Source organism: Arvicola amphibius, chromosome 6 (assembly GCF_903992535.2).
Source record: "Arvicola amphibius chromosome 6, mArvAmp1.2, whole genome shotgun sequence".
Lineage (NCBI taxonomy): Eukaryota > Metazoa > Chordata > Mammalia > Rodentia > Cricetidae > Arvicola > Arvicola amphibius.
In genome coordinates this window covers 2,515,495-2,528,331 of record NC_052052.2, presented here as the reverse complement: position 1 = coordinate 2,528,331, position 12,837 = coordinate 2,515,495, and positions in this window count along the sequence as shown.

Below are 12,837 nucleotides of genomic sequence, written 5' to 3'. Positions count from 1 at the left end.
GACGTCTTGGGCCCATTAGACCACAGGTGCAGACCCACCCACAGTCCTCTGACACACCAGTGAAGACTAAACCACGTGGGGGCTATCACAGAAGGACCCACCCCTCCTCCCAATTTCCTCTTTTAGTTATTTTTCACACTGCGGTGACAAAATCGCTGAGAAGAAGCAATCAGGGAAGGAGGGGTGTGTTCTGGCTCACAGTCTGAGGGCACAGTCCCTTGTCACATGGATGTCATGCTAACAGGAGCAAGAGGCAGCTGGGTCACAGTCAGGAAGCAGAGAGAGCTGCCTGCAGTGTTCACTGCACTTCCCAGCCCATGGATGCTGCAGTTCACTGTCTTCCCTTCTCACGTAAACCGTCCTAGAAATGCCCTCTGAGACACACCAAGAAGTGTGTCTCCTAGGTGATTCCAAACCAAGTTCAGTGGGGAAGGAAAATCAATGCTACTGTAATCACACATATTTACCAAAATGCCATGTGCCAACAAAAGAGAATAAAAACAAGTATGTGGATAAGCCCTGCTGATGTGACCCGAGAGCTTGGCTAGGATAATACAGGCTCAGCACCTGTGGCAGATGGACAGATGGACAGCTCTGGGGAGGATGCAGACACTGGCGAGGGCTGTGCCGTGTGTAGAAAGGGATTATGGGAACTCTTCCTTTTCTTGTGAACCTAAACTGCTATGAAAAGATAAAGCCTGTTTTCTCAGTTAAAAAAAAAATGTGGTTAAAGGATTTACTACACATCTCTCCAAAGAAATTGAGAGGTTCCGACACTTGTGACGAGATGTTAAGCGTCACAGGTCATTAGGAAAATGCTAACTAAAATGAAGATGGCAGCTCAGACCCTCATGGGAACCTTGGAAATGTGTCTGGGCCCAGGGCATCAATCTCTGAATTCTAGTTAGCCAGCTGGCTTTCCTCGTTGTGGTGGTGATATGTAATGGTAGGTGTGCATGTGTGCAAGCGTGTGTGTGTGTGTGCGTGTGTGAGTGTGTGTGTGTGTGTGTGTGTGTGTGTGTGTGTGTTCCTCTGTCCCTGAGGATGGCAGCTCGCTTTGCAGAATGCAAAGCCTAAGGCAGTGGACAGAGCTCCATCAGGTCTGAGAGCCAGATCCAGTCGGTCTTTTGCAGTTTGTGACCTCAGCTGCTATCCCTAGGCTCTGCAGATTATCACTGACCGAGGTGACCCAGGCCCCCCTCCCAGCTCTCACTTCCCTCTCACTTCTGGTGACTCAAGACATCATTTGCAGCTCGCGAAGTGGCAGTTGCAGCATCCCTGACAGCAAAGCACAGCTAATTAAAGGCTGGCAGTGTCAAGACATTTTGCAAGTCGGAGCCACGCACGCACGGGTTATTTTTGAGAGATTCCATCTCTCATGACAAACGAAAGCTCAGTGCTGGGATACTGGGCAGGCAGCACCACCATGTGCCTTGGAAGCCTTAGAGCCACAAAAGCCTCCCTGCCAGGCTCACAATGGCCTCCCTCCCTCTTTCTGGCTCTGGAACCAGCAAGGTGCAAGCCCAGACAGCATCAGTCCGTCGACCCAGTCCTGGAAGACAAGCCATCATCTGACATTTTCCACAGGAGACCCATCAGCACACACCTATTACCCTGCAACCGAGGACCTTCCCACCAAAGGTATTTCTATTGATTTGCTGCCTCTTAGAGTGCCGTGGGATATGAGGGCTGTGGAAGAGAGCAGGGAGACTGAGGCAGGGCGTGCCTGACCTCAGAGCCCAGATGGATGCTCCCCCTCCAGGGCTTTGATCATTGCATGGGGGACCCCACAGCCATTTTCACACCACCAAGCACCCAGGAAAGGAACCTGTTGCTGGTCAGACCTGCCTATTTGAGTTAATTTGTATTCGGCAGGTGTCACCCACGGGAAAATTATGCCACTCGGGACAGCTAGATTCTGAGGGGCTCAGAATTGATCTCACATTCAGCTTGTCAGCAAGATACATTCTCCAGTGGGGGCTGCAATGTGTTCTCAGTGGCATATCTTATTGATCCGGTTGCCTCTGCACCACCTCCGGCTTCAGTTCCTCCTGCTCCAGATCGTGGACTCGTGAAGGCTTCAGGCTCCCCAAGAGGTGAGACACAGGAGCAGAAGGAATGGAGAATGGGTATCTGGTAGCGTCAGGGATTCCTGAGGCCTAGGTAGGTGACAGGAAAGGAGTGTCACTCTCTGTAGCCTGACTGCCCTCCTCCCTGTCAAAGCATTGCTGCTGTACACAGCTTATCCCTGGCCTTTCTCACTCAGCTCTGAGTAGAGCCCAACTTGGCAGGGAGTGTCTGTGTTAATGACCAAAGGAAGGAAGAGATGGTTCCGGAAGAGAGTGCCTCATCACGCCCAAGGTCTGAGGACCACAGCCAGGCAGCTCGGTGAGTGCCAGACACTAGTCTTCCCCCAAAGCAAGGGGTGCTTCCTTGTACCAGCTGAGGGAAGACAAAACACTCATTTAAAGCTTACTGAAATCCCAAGTGCTCTTAAGAGATAGAACCTCCTGCAGTCCAAGCTGACCTCCTACTAAGTAGTTGAAGGTGACCTTGAACTTCTGACCCTCCTGCCCCTGTCTCTCAGATGCTGGTATTACAGCATTAAACACCATGTTTGGGTTTTGTATACATTGCCGGGAATCCAACGCAGGCCTTTGTGCGTGCTGTGCAAGCAATCTACCGATGGAGCCACAGCCCAATCCAATCAGGGTCTTAAGTGCCTGCTTTAATGAGGCTGATGAAGGGGCACAGAAAGACAGGAGAATTTCCTCAGCTCACACAGCTGGCGAGTCTGCCTGAGATGGGGAGCCAGGCTCTTTCAACCTTCATCTTGGCCGGCGCTTCCGGTAGCAATGCCCACACTGAGCACTCTCCTGCTCTGGGATGGATACTGCTGTTGCTGTTTGATTGGTTTGACAGGCTAAGGGGGTCGGAAGGAGATGGGGGATTCTTTACCCCTCAGCCCCCTTGGCTCTGTTCCCCAGTGACTGGGTTCCTCCTTGTCCAGGGCTGCCCTGTGATGGCAGAACGCACTCGGCTCAGTACCTCTTGGTCCGTCGTCAGTTAACCTAAGAGTGAGCATCCTCAGTTGCAGTCGGTCTGCGCCTGTCCCATGATCCTTTGTGCAAACTGTGTGTGATAGTGGAGAGCAGAGGAGGCAGAGAAACTGGACAGTCAGTTCTGCTCCAGTAATCCGGTCCCCAGCACTGAGAGACCCCTGCTTCGGGGTTTCCACTCAACCTCTAAAAGCCTTGTGGAAAAGGAGAGCTGGGGACCTCGAGGGTGTGGGTGGGCACTGGCCCCTGTTGGGACTGCAGCCGAGTCCTGTGCAGAAGAAGCCCGTCTGATAGTGAAGACAGCACTGAGACACAGGGGTCACCAGGAGCCTGTGGGCCTGCACCTGGAGAAAACCTTCAGCCCCATGGGGCACAGAGACAAGGTTACCCTCTTTGGGTGTGGGTTAGGAAGAAGAAGAGATGATGTGTCTGAGGACAGCAATATTTCCAGCTACCACTACAAAACGTTTCAGTGACCCAGCCCAGGGGCTACAGTTATGGAGAAAGTCTCTCTGATATACCCTCAGAGTGATGCTGAGTCTGCAAGCCTGCTCCTGGGGTCTGCACCAATACTGTGAGTCGTGTAACACGGGTAACTCACGTAGTTTCCCCAGGGTCCTAGACACCCAGATCCACCGTCCTCCAGACACGGCACGGCCATTGTCCTCTTTAATTCTCAGAGGCTGGAACCATCTGCGGAAGACCTGTACAAGAGTGGCCCATAAATTTTCCACCATAGAGGATAGAAGAGCTCATGAGGCCCAGACCCTCCCTGCAGATATGTAACAGTTGCATGGGGGTGGGGGTTGGCATTTCCTTCCGAGGTTCAGCTCTCCGCTCGTGCACCTGTAGGGGACCCTTCACCCAGATGCATGTAAATAATTAAGCCCACTGGTTCACCAAGATGGACTGGAGTGAAATCCCAAATACGCATTTGTTCATCTTCCCAGGACAAGTTCATACCATGTTCAGGAGCAACTTCCCACCACGCAGGAAGACTCTGGAAGGGAGAAGAACTCAGGATGGTCTCCCAGCCTCTGCTATGGTTGCTTGGAAGCATACAGAAAATGAAGAAAGTTGAGATAAAGGAAAAGGGACCAAGGTGGGGGAGATTGAAGAGCAAGGAGACACATGCTGGGACCTCCTCCAAGTTTGTAACCCCCAGGGTTCCTGAACCCCAGTCCAACTGGCTGCCAGGTACTACCGTAGATGTTTGGGACTGTCACCGGCACCCCTGCCCCACATCGTGCCCCAGAGTCACTCAGTGGGTCTCTCCCAGGTGCTGTCACTGTGACCCCCCTCCCCACTGCAGCTCCCCTTGCCAAATGACTGAAAATTGGGCTGAATTATCATGGATAGGATGTGCCTGGAGAAAACGAATTAAGTGTAACATTTGTGTGCTGACAAGTTGACCTTTTCATGATTAAAATGAGCGGCTGTGAAATGAGCAGATGAGAGGCATGAGGCCTTAATGGCAGAACCGGGCAAGCCTGCCAGCCGTGGGGAGACACCCTTCACCCTGAGAGGAACCAAAGAGGGGTCCCCAAACCTTTTCTACCCACTGGAGGTATGAAGAGGAGCTGCAGACCAAGGAAAGGGACCTGGGACATGGAGACTGTGCCAAGCACATGACAAGCTGTGCTCAGCCTCCCTCTGCTCACACTGATGGTGGGGCCACAGGACCACATCCTCACTCTCAGGCTCAGCATCCACTGCTCACACTGATAGTGAGGCTACAGGACCACTTCCTCACTCCCAGGCTCAGCATCCACTGCTCACACTGACGGTGTGGCCGCAGGACCAGTTCCTCATTCCCCAAGGTGTTAGCCTAGGCCTGTTTGTCCTTGAAGTCACCCATGTAGGCAGCTACTCTATAGCAATGGCCCAACAGTGATGCAGACTCAGAAAGGCTGGACCTGCCCTCTGCCCCTCTTATTGGCAGACTAGAGCATCCCTCAGAGGCACCGAGAAACACAAGTTTATTATTAGTTGAACTGTAACCCTCTAAAAATTATGTTAAAGCCCCCTCCCCCCTGTACTTGCTTCTGTGACCTTATGGAGCTGGGTCCTAGCTGATGAAGCTTCATGATGATGGGTTCCCTGGAACTCTCCATACACTAAGATGGATCCTCACTAGGGGAGGAGGCAGAAACATCTGGGAAGGACGTTGAGGATATAATGGGGATTGGACTGATGTGGCCACAAGTCAAGGGCGCCTGGAGCTACAAGACTCTGAGGGGGGCAGAGTGAGATTCCCCTGAGAACTCTGAAGGGCGCATACACGGCTCTGCCCTACGTGGACGTCAGACTCCGGCCTCCAGAGTTTGGAGAGAGCAAATACTTGTCATCTGAAGCTATTTGGTCTTAATTCTTACGATAACCTCCCAGCACTAACTGAGAAATGGCGTGGTCTCAACTTTCTGTTGAAATAAGTTCAGAGGGCAGAGGAGAAAACACAAGGGTGGAATTAGAAGGGCCATGTCACAGGGAAAACCAAGGTCTGCCTGAAGTCACAAGCTCTGCATTCTGTACCAAGTCAAAGCCATTCTGCAGTGGGCTTACTCATCCCCTTACATCCCAGTCTGAGGAAGTTCTGAGTTTGAGAGTCCAGTGTGGAGCTGGAGAGAAGGCTCAGCAGCTAAGAGCACTGGCTGCTCTTCCACAGGACCATGATGTGATTTCCCAGCGTCCACGCGGTGGCTCGTGATCATCTGTTGCTCCAGTTCAGATGCTCTCTTCTGACTTCTGCACACACAGTGCACAGACACGAGTGCAGGCCAAATGCTCGTGCACATGAAATTAAAATAAAGGAATCTTTAAACAAACAGAACAGTCTGGTGTGATTCTGTCAGCATCTGCCTGCTGTGGCCACCCAGCGGCTCATAGGTATGCTAGACACTGTGGAGCCGGGGTGTCTGTCACCTTGGCTCTGGTGACTCACCTCAGATCACAGCTTTTAGAGACTGTGAAAGAAAACTCTAGACAACAACAGGAGGGCTCGCTGCCTCAGCACCTCCTGCCAAGCCTGAGCAAGCGGGTCTCAATGTCCATTCTTTGTGGTCGAGGAGACCAAAGGGTTCTAGAAAGTCCATCTGTCCACACTCACAGCCAGTAAGCTGCAAGGCTAGAACCCAGGACTATGGCCCTCAACTTTCTTAACCAACAGGGAAAAACAGGTATCCAACACCCTGCAATCCCAGGAGATCTCTGGGGACAGGCAAATGATGGCATAGTGAGACAAGGGAGTGGGAGGGTCCCAAGAGAGGGCAGAGGTGTCCGTGTGCTGAGGAGAACATGGGTGAACTTGCTAGACAGGACAGGAAAGCAGTGACTCCCAGTGCCCACCACAGCTGCCAGCCCTCCTGGTGCTGGCTTCTCTGGCTTCAGGCTCATCTTTCTAACCCACATCCTGCCCCTTGCCCCTCCTCATCGAATCACGCCTGCAGAGCCTGCAGGGTGTGCCCTTGACACCAGCGCTCCTTGAATCACACCAAGTTTAACACACGGGCTGTGGTGTTATTATTCTCCGGCTCGCTGATTGAAGGCAGTACATTGAAGGCAACGATTTGCATGTAGAAAGCAGTGAGTCCTGCAGGAGAGCAAGGGGATAGGACAGAAGTGTGGCCTCCCACCGGGAGCCAAAGGAAGAGGCTGGGGAAGCTAAGACCTCAGAGGGACCCACCTGGCTGGGACAGAGAAGAGAAAGGCCTGGAGAGAAAGGGAGACCCCCATGTGAGGGTGGGAATTTTAGTCAGGGTCAGAGAGAGGGACCCATGGAAGACAACCACCAGAAAACAGCAAAGACAGGCAGAAAAGGGACAGCGCTTGCCTGGGATCGTGATGGTGTTCATCATCCACTAGGCACACCTGGGAGTGTGAGTGGACAATCTGCCTTATGCTCCATAAAGATCAGTGTCCCCATCCCTGGGACAAACAATCCCTGACAGAGCTCAGAGACAAGCGAGGGTCGTAAGGGATAGAAGTGTCCCCGGGACTTGGGTCTCTCACCAGGCACAGGAGATCTTTAACAGGCTAGACTGAGAGAGGATGCCTGCACTGGCCCCGAGATCCAGGACATCTCAGGAGGGATACAGAGCCTGATGGAGACCACAGTGCAGAGAGGCAGCCATGACACCTTCCCATGCCACCTCAGTGTGAATGCAGCTGTGTGCTTTCAGAAGGCACTGGCAGCTGGATATCCAATGGAGAACTCCAGGTCAGACGGACGACCTCTAGGGGCCTCTTCCCTTGGCCTGGTGCTAAACTGTCCTGAAATGTACTACAGACAACAGGTTGTCCCCTGTGGGTACATGGCAGGGCAGATGCTCCAGCAGAAGAGGCCGCTCCAGAGTCCCTGAACGTCATGGGAAATGGGAGCTTGCCAGGCCTCTCTGAACAATCTTCTCATCCACGAGGGTTCACCTCAGACGCCTCTCCAGGGAATCTCACCACCGGATGAGTGACAAGGAGGGTCCAGGAGTTCCAGAGTTTCCTTGTTGATGAGAAAATATGACGAGAGGCTAGAACTGGACTTCTATGTTCATGGAGAAGCTTCTAGATTCAAGGGAGGTCTGCAAACCCAGTAGACACTTAAGAGTGCCGTGACCCCAGAATGGAGGCCTGGCCTTGCAGTCTGAGGTCGTGAATTGTCTCAAGGTAGCATCGGGGAAGGGTCTCAGTGTGTATGCACATAGCTGGGTGAAAAGGAGAAAGGGATACAAAGGACAACATGGGAGAAATCCTGGGAGAACAAGGCTCTGGGTGATGGAAGTGCAGAGGCCATGGCTCAGAGCTGGGGCCAGGCCTGGGGCCATCAGAGGACAGAACCTTTGGGGGCAGAATGTGGAGGTGGGGCCTTGTGGATAGATCCCGATAGGCCTGTGGGTTCATATGGGGACTTGGGGCGAGCCCACGGGTATAGGTTCTGGGTAAGGCCAAACCAAGCAGAGGAGGGCCTGCCTGTGCTCAGGGCCAGTGCGAGGACTTGGAGGGTCGAGCCTCCGTCTGTGTTCAGTGTGAGACACTGGAAGGGTGCTTGGCTGGGTGTAACGTCTTTGGGGATGCTGGCCATGAGGGGAGGGGCAGGTGAAACTAGCTGGTCTCGGTTGATGATAATGATCTAGGAAGTGGGCACTTGGCCTCCTCGGGGATGACAAAGGCTTGAGATTATCATCATGGAGACGTCCGTTAGCCAGTGACACACGTACTAATTAGGCTCCTCCAGCCGCTGCACAAGGCCCCCGTAGCTCTTGTTCTGTAAGTATGTGCGTGCACTTTCCGTCAGCTCTATGAAGAAATAAGTTTGACGTTTCTAATCTATTGAAATGGCTAAAGCCACGAGATTTCCACTTCCTTTCAAAGTGAAACAAAAAAGAAAATAGTTAAAGCCCGAAGCCCAGCGAGGCGGCGCACGCCTTTAATCCCCGCACTCAAGAGGCTGAGGCAGGCGCATCTCTGTGACCTCAAGACCATCCTAGTGCACATAGTGACTCCCAGGCCAACCAAGACGACAAAAATAAACAAAAAGAGTTAAAGGACCTGCTCAAATCCCTGGGGATTATTGTGTGTGTGTGAGACCTCCAAAGATAGGGCCTTGTGTCCTGATCAGATGTCCAAGTTGGAAAACACACCTGGACGGCCTCTTCCTGTCTCTTCTAGGCTGCCGGGAGCTCCCAATTCCTGAGTCCGCAGGACAGAGGCTGACGTGGGGAGGTAACAGGAGGCGGGAGGGAAGGTGAGAGCGGACTTCTCTCTGCCTGCTGAAGCCTCAGTGACAAACACCAGAGACAGAGTCTGAGGTGTAGACGAGCCATCTACCAGGAAGATTATCTCTCTTAGCCTGCCAGGATGTGGTCAGCACCTTTGTTGGAAGGCAGCGGGAGTGTCCGTGGTTCCCAGAGCAGCGGCACCCCCATCTGAAGACTAACTCAACTGTCACATCCTCACGCCGCCCTTCCAAGTTAGAGCCCTCACCCCTCTCTCCAGAAGAAAAATAGAGGCGACTCATAGCGAAGGCCGGCTCTTCTGTCCAGTCAGCATTTATGTGTAACCATTGCCCAGGAGCAAATCCGCATCCACCTCTGTCCTACCGTCTCTGAGTTAGTGTGAGACCAGCCTCTGTGACACGTCTGTGAAGGCCTGTGCATTTATCTATGCCAGGCCTTGTGAGGGTATGGGCTGTATGAGATCACCTAGACAAATCCCCCCCCCCTCACACACACACACATATACTCATACGCATGCACAAATATATGCATACATGAACATATATGCTCACATATATGTTCTCAGCCCTCCCAGGCCACCTCCTGCCTCTGCTGTCACTACCATCCCATAGTATTTCACGAAAAGCAGACAAATCCTATCTCCTTGATTACATTTCCTGGTTTCTTAGAAAGCAAAATTGTAGTAATTGGTTTACATTAAGCATCATGATATTTGAGAGAGGGAAATTAAATAGAATATCGTTAGGTTTGATTCGTAGGCAAACACAGCTAAATCAACGCGTGGAGGACGTTTGGAAAAGCAAGGCAAATAGCCGCGTGAGGGGAAAGCTACCGCAAACTTTCCAGCCTTGGCTAACAAGGGCAATGCTGGGGGGCTGGAGGTCCCAATACGTTTGGGACTTTCTCAGCCATCCCCCCACTGATGCCCTGAGGGACACTAAGATTATGCTGAAGGAGACTGAGTTATGACTCTTCCAGCAGGCTGCAGGCTTGCCTCGGTTGCTGTCCTAACATCTGCCGCCAGTGGCCAGACCCCAGACCCACAAGTTCTTCTTGGTTCACGGCTCCTCCCCTGAAAGCCTCCTTCATTAACAAAGAGGCAGCTGTTGGGACTTCACCAGACAAGCCAGCCAGCTCTTCTAGTTCTCCCCAATGCAAGGAAGGGGCTCAGAGTAATCGTCTGTAATAAGGTCACTCTGTCCTCTCAACTCCATGGCCCAAGATGAAACGCCAATTAGAAGACTAATGGGGTTTGTGGAGACCAAGGTCCTTTCAGGTTTGGAGCACAGGTCTGAGCTGGTGCTGGTCCTCACGCCCTAGGGAAGGTCTTGCCCCTCTTCAAACATTTCTCTAGAGATAGAGGGCTGTGTGCTCCCAGGAGGAAGAGCCCAACCCACCTGTCCAGGCCTTCCCAGGTCATCCAGCCTCATTAATTGGTCTATTGTCTACCTGGGCTGCCACCTGATGAGGTGGTGACCCTGCTATCCAGGAGCTCCAAGACTTCAGGAGGCCCCCCCGGACCTCTCTCGGAAATTATGCAGTGGCTCTGACTCCAGACTCGCCTTTCCAAATTCATATTCATGATGATACTGGGAGTTTTACTGAGCCAGGATGTACTGCCTTGGGAGGAGAGGGGAGTAGGAAGAAATGCCGTTCTGAATGTCTTCCTCAAGAGTGAGGAGTGGCTCGCAATGCTGTGACATTTGAGCACAAGGCCAGCTTAAAGGTGACCCACACCTAGGTTATGTGAGCTCAAACATCTGTAAACTCTGCTGCCCTCAGTCTGGCTCCTGGTCTTCTGTCTTCCATTGGGATGCTCCAGAACCTACTCTTGGCCCCAGAGGAGTAAGGCAGAGTTCTGTAGCTTGCCCTGTGCCCTCATTGCCAACACAGCTTGTTCTCCAAACAGACTCAGCTGTCCACCTGGATGCAGGATGGCTGGGGCTTGGAAGCGAAGGCACCCTGGCCCATGGCTTAGCAAAACTTGTCTTAAGGTATCTTTCCAGAATGCCCCAGGCTTCATCCTGATTTGTGGCTGGCTACCCCCACCTTAGACATAGAAAATAAAGAAAAAGAAGAAACCTTCCAGGTAGATTTAAAGGCCCTGCAGGCAATGACCGCCCCTGAACCCCACTCCATGCTGTCATGTGTCTGCTATGAGTACTGGGGCAGGTTGTCCCCTTTTCCTTCTACTTCTTCTGGTGGCTTCCTTGTAGACACAGGGAGACTGAGCAAACTGCTCTCTAGGAATGTGGGTGCAGGGGAGCGACTCCATCAGCTCCTCCCACCCGATCCTCTCCAGCAGCAGGTGCAGCAACACAGACAGGTGAGGGCTCTCAGCTTTTGTCTCCCATTCAGGCCTGGTGACACTGGGGCCAGCCCTCTCCACTCCCAGCCTTCACCCTCTTGCCTCCTTCCTGTTGGTGGCCCCATCCTTTGTCTCCTAGCAGCTCTAATTATCCTTTCCTGTCTCCCGTGAAAGCGCTTCCCAAGCCCTGCACCACCCCCTCCGCTGCACACAGGGGCCTGACAGTTGGAACAGAGGCAGAGGGTGATGAATCTCCGTTATTAAAAGCCTTTTGTTTAAGAGCGTCACCTTCCATGTCAGGACTCCACAGATGCACAGAGGCGGAATCTTGGCACACAGGGAAGGGAAACAGCTATTGATTTCAAAACTTGACCGGATAAAAGGTGTTCTCTCCGCCTTTATTTCCTGTGAATTCGTGAGAAAGGAGTTCCTGAAACTGGGCACGGAGGGAGGTGCACACCTATAATCCTTGCACTCATGAGGTGAAGCAGGAGGAACAGCTCAAGGGGACGCTCGGCTGTAGGGGCCTCTCAAAAGCAAGTGGCAAGTCCTGTGTAAAGCTTGGCCGAGGGTTCTGCAAGCAGGGTCGAGGGATGCACACAGAAGCCTAGCAAGTTCCTGGGGCACCAGATGAGGAACAGCGGAAGCCCCACCCTTCTGGAAGACTTCATGTGTGCAGGCAGAGAAATGGCCATTAAGGAGTCAAATGTCTCAAGATGATGCCTCCAAGTGGGTGATGTCCCTCTGGTGACAGCAGAAACAGGGACGCTGAAGCAGCCTAAATCAAAGACAGAAATCCCTCTTGAGGGAAACTTCCAGAATTTAAGACTCATGAGATTCCCCCGATATGTACATTTCCTGCATTACATGGTTTCCACATGGATAACCACATGGGTGGTGAAAGTTTGGGGTCCAAATGCATGGAGGGGTTCCCACTAGCTGTCTCCTAGGTGCCCCCTCTGTGTCTGCCTCTCTGTGTGTCATTGTCTTTCTCTGTGTGTCTCTGTCTCTCTCTGTGTGTGTCTCTGTCTATCTCTGTCTCTCCTGTGTCTCTCTCCCTCTTTCCTCTCTCCCTTTCTCTTTCTTCCTGTCCCCATCTCTTCCTCTTTCTTTCTCTCTCTCTTCTTTCCTCGTTCCTTTCTTTTTCTGTCTTCTTCTCCCTCATCCCACTCTCTTTCCTTCTGCCTCTCTCCCTCTCTCTTCCTCTCCCTCTACCTCCTCTTCCTCTCTTTCCTTCCCTCCCTTCCTCTTCTTTCTCTCTTCTCTCCCTCTCTTTCTGCCCCCTTTTCTTTTTTCTCTCTACCTCTCCATCCCTCGTTTCCTCTTCTCTCTCCTCTCTCTTTTCTCTCTCTTACTTTTCTATTTCTTTCCCTCTTCATCTCTCCCTCCTCCTTTTTTCTCTCCTCTCTCCATCTCTTTTTCTTTCTCTCCCTTCCTCCCTCCCTCTCTCTTTCTCCTCAATCTTCCTAACTGTCCCTCTCCTCCGGAAAGGCCTGATTTTATCTGAGATTCTCTGCATCTTAGAAGCTCCTCCACCATCTGTGTCCATGGTCTTCCTGGAAATGATGTCAGTTATGCCGCTCCAAATATTTTTACAGACCTGTTGCGATTTCTGGTTATAGAACAATGTGTTCCATCTTGTTTGGAGGCTGCAAACCCTTAATACGGATAACAATGGAGCTTTAGGATGGGTCTTCACTGTGGCTGGGGAGGGAGGCCCTCCTGCACTCAGATGCTAGTGTGG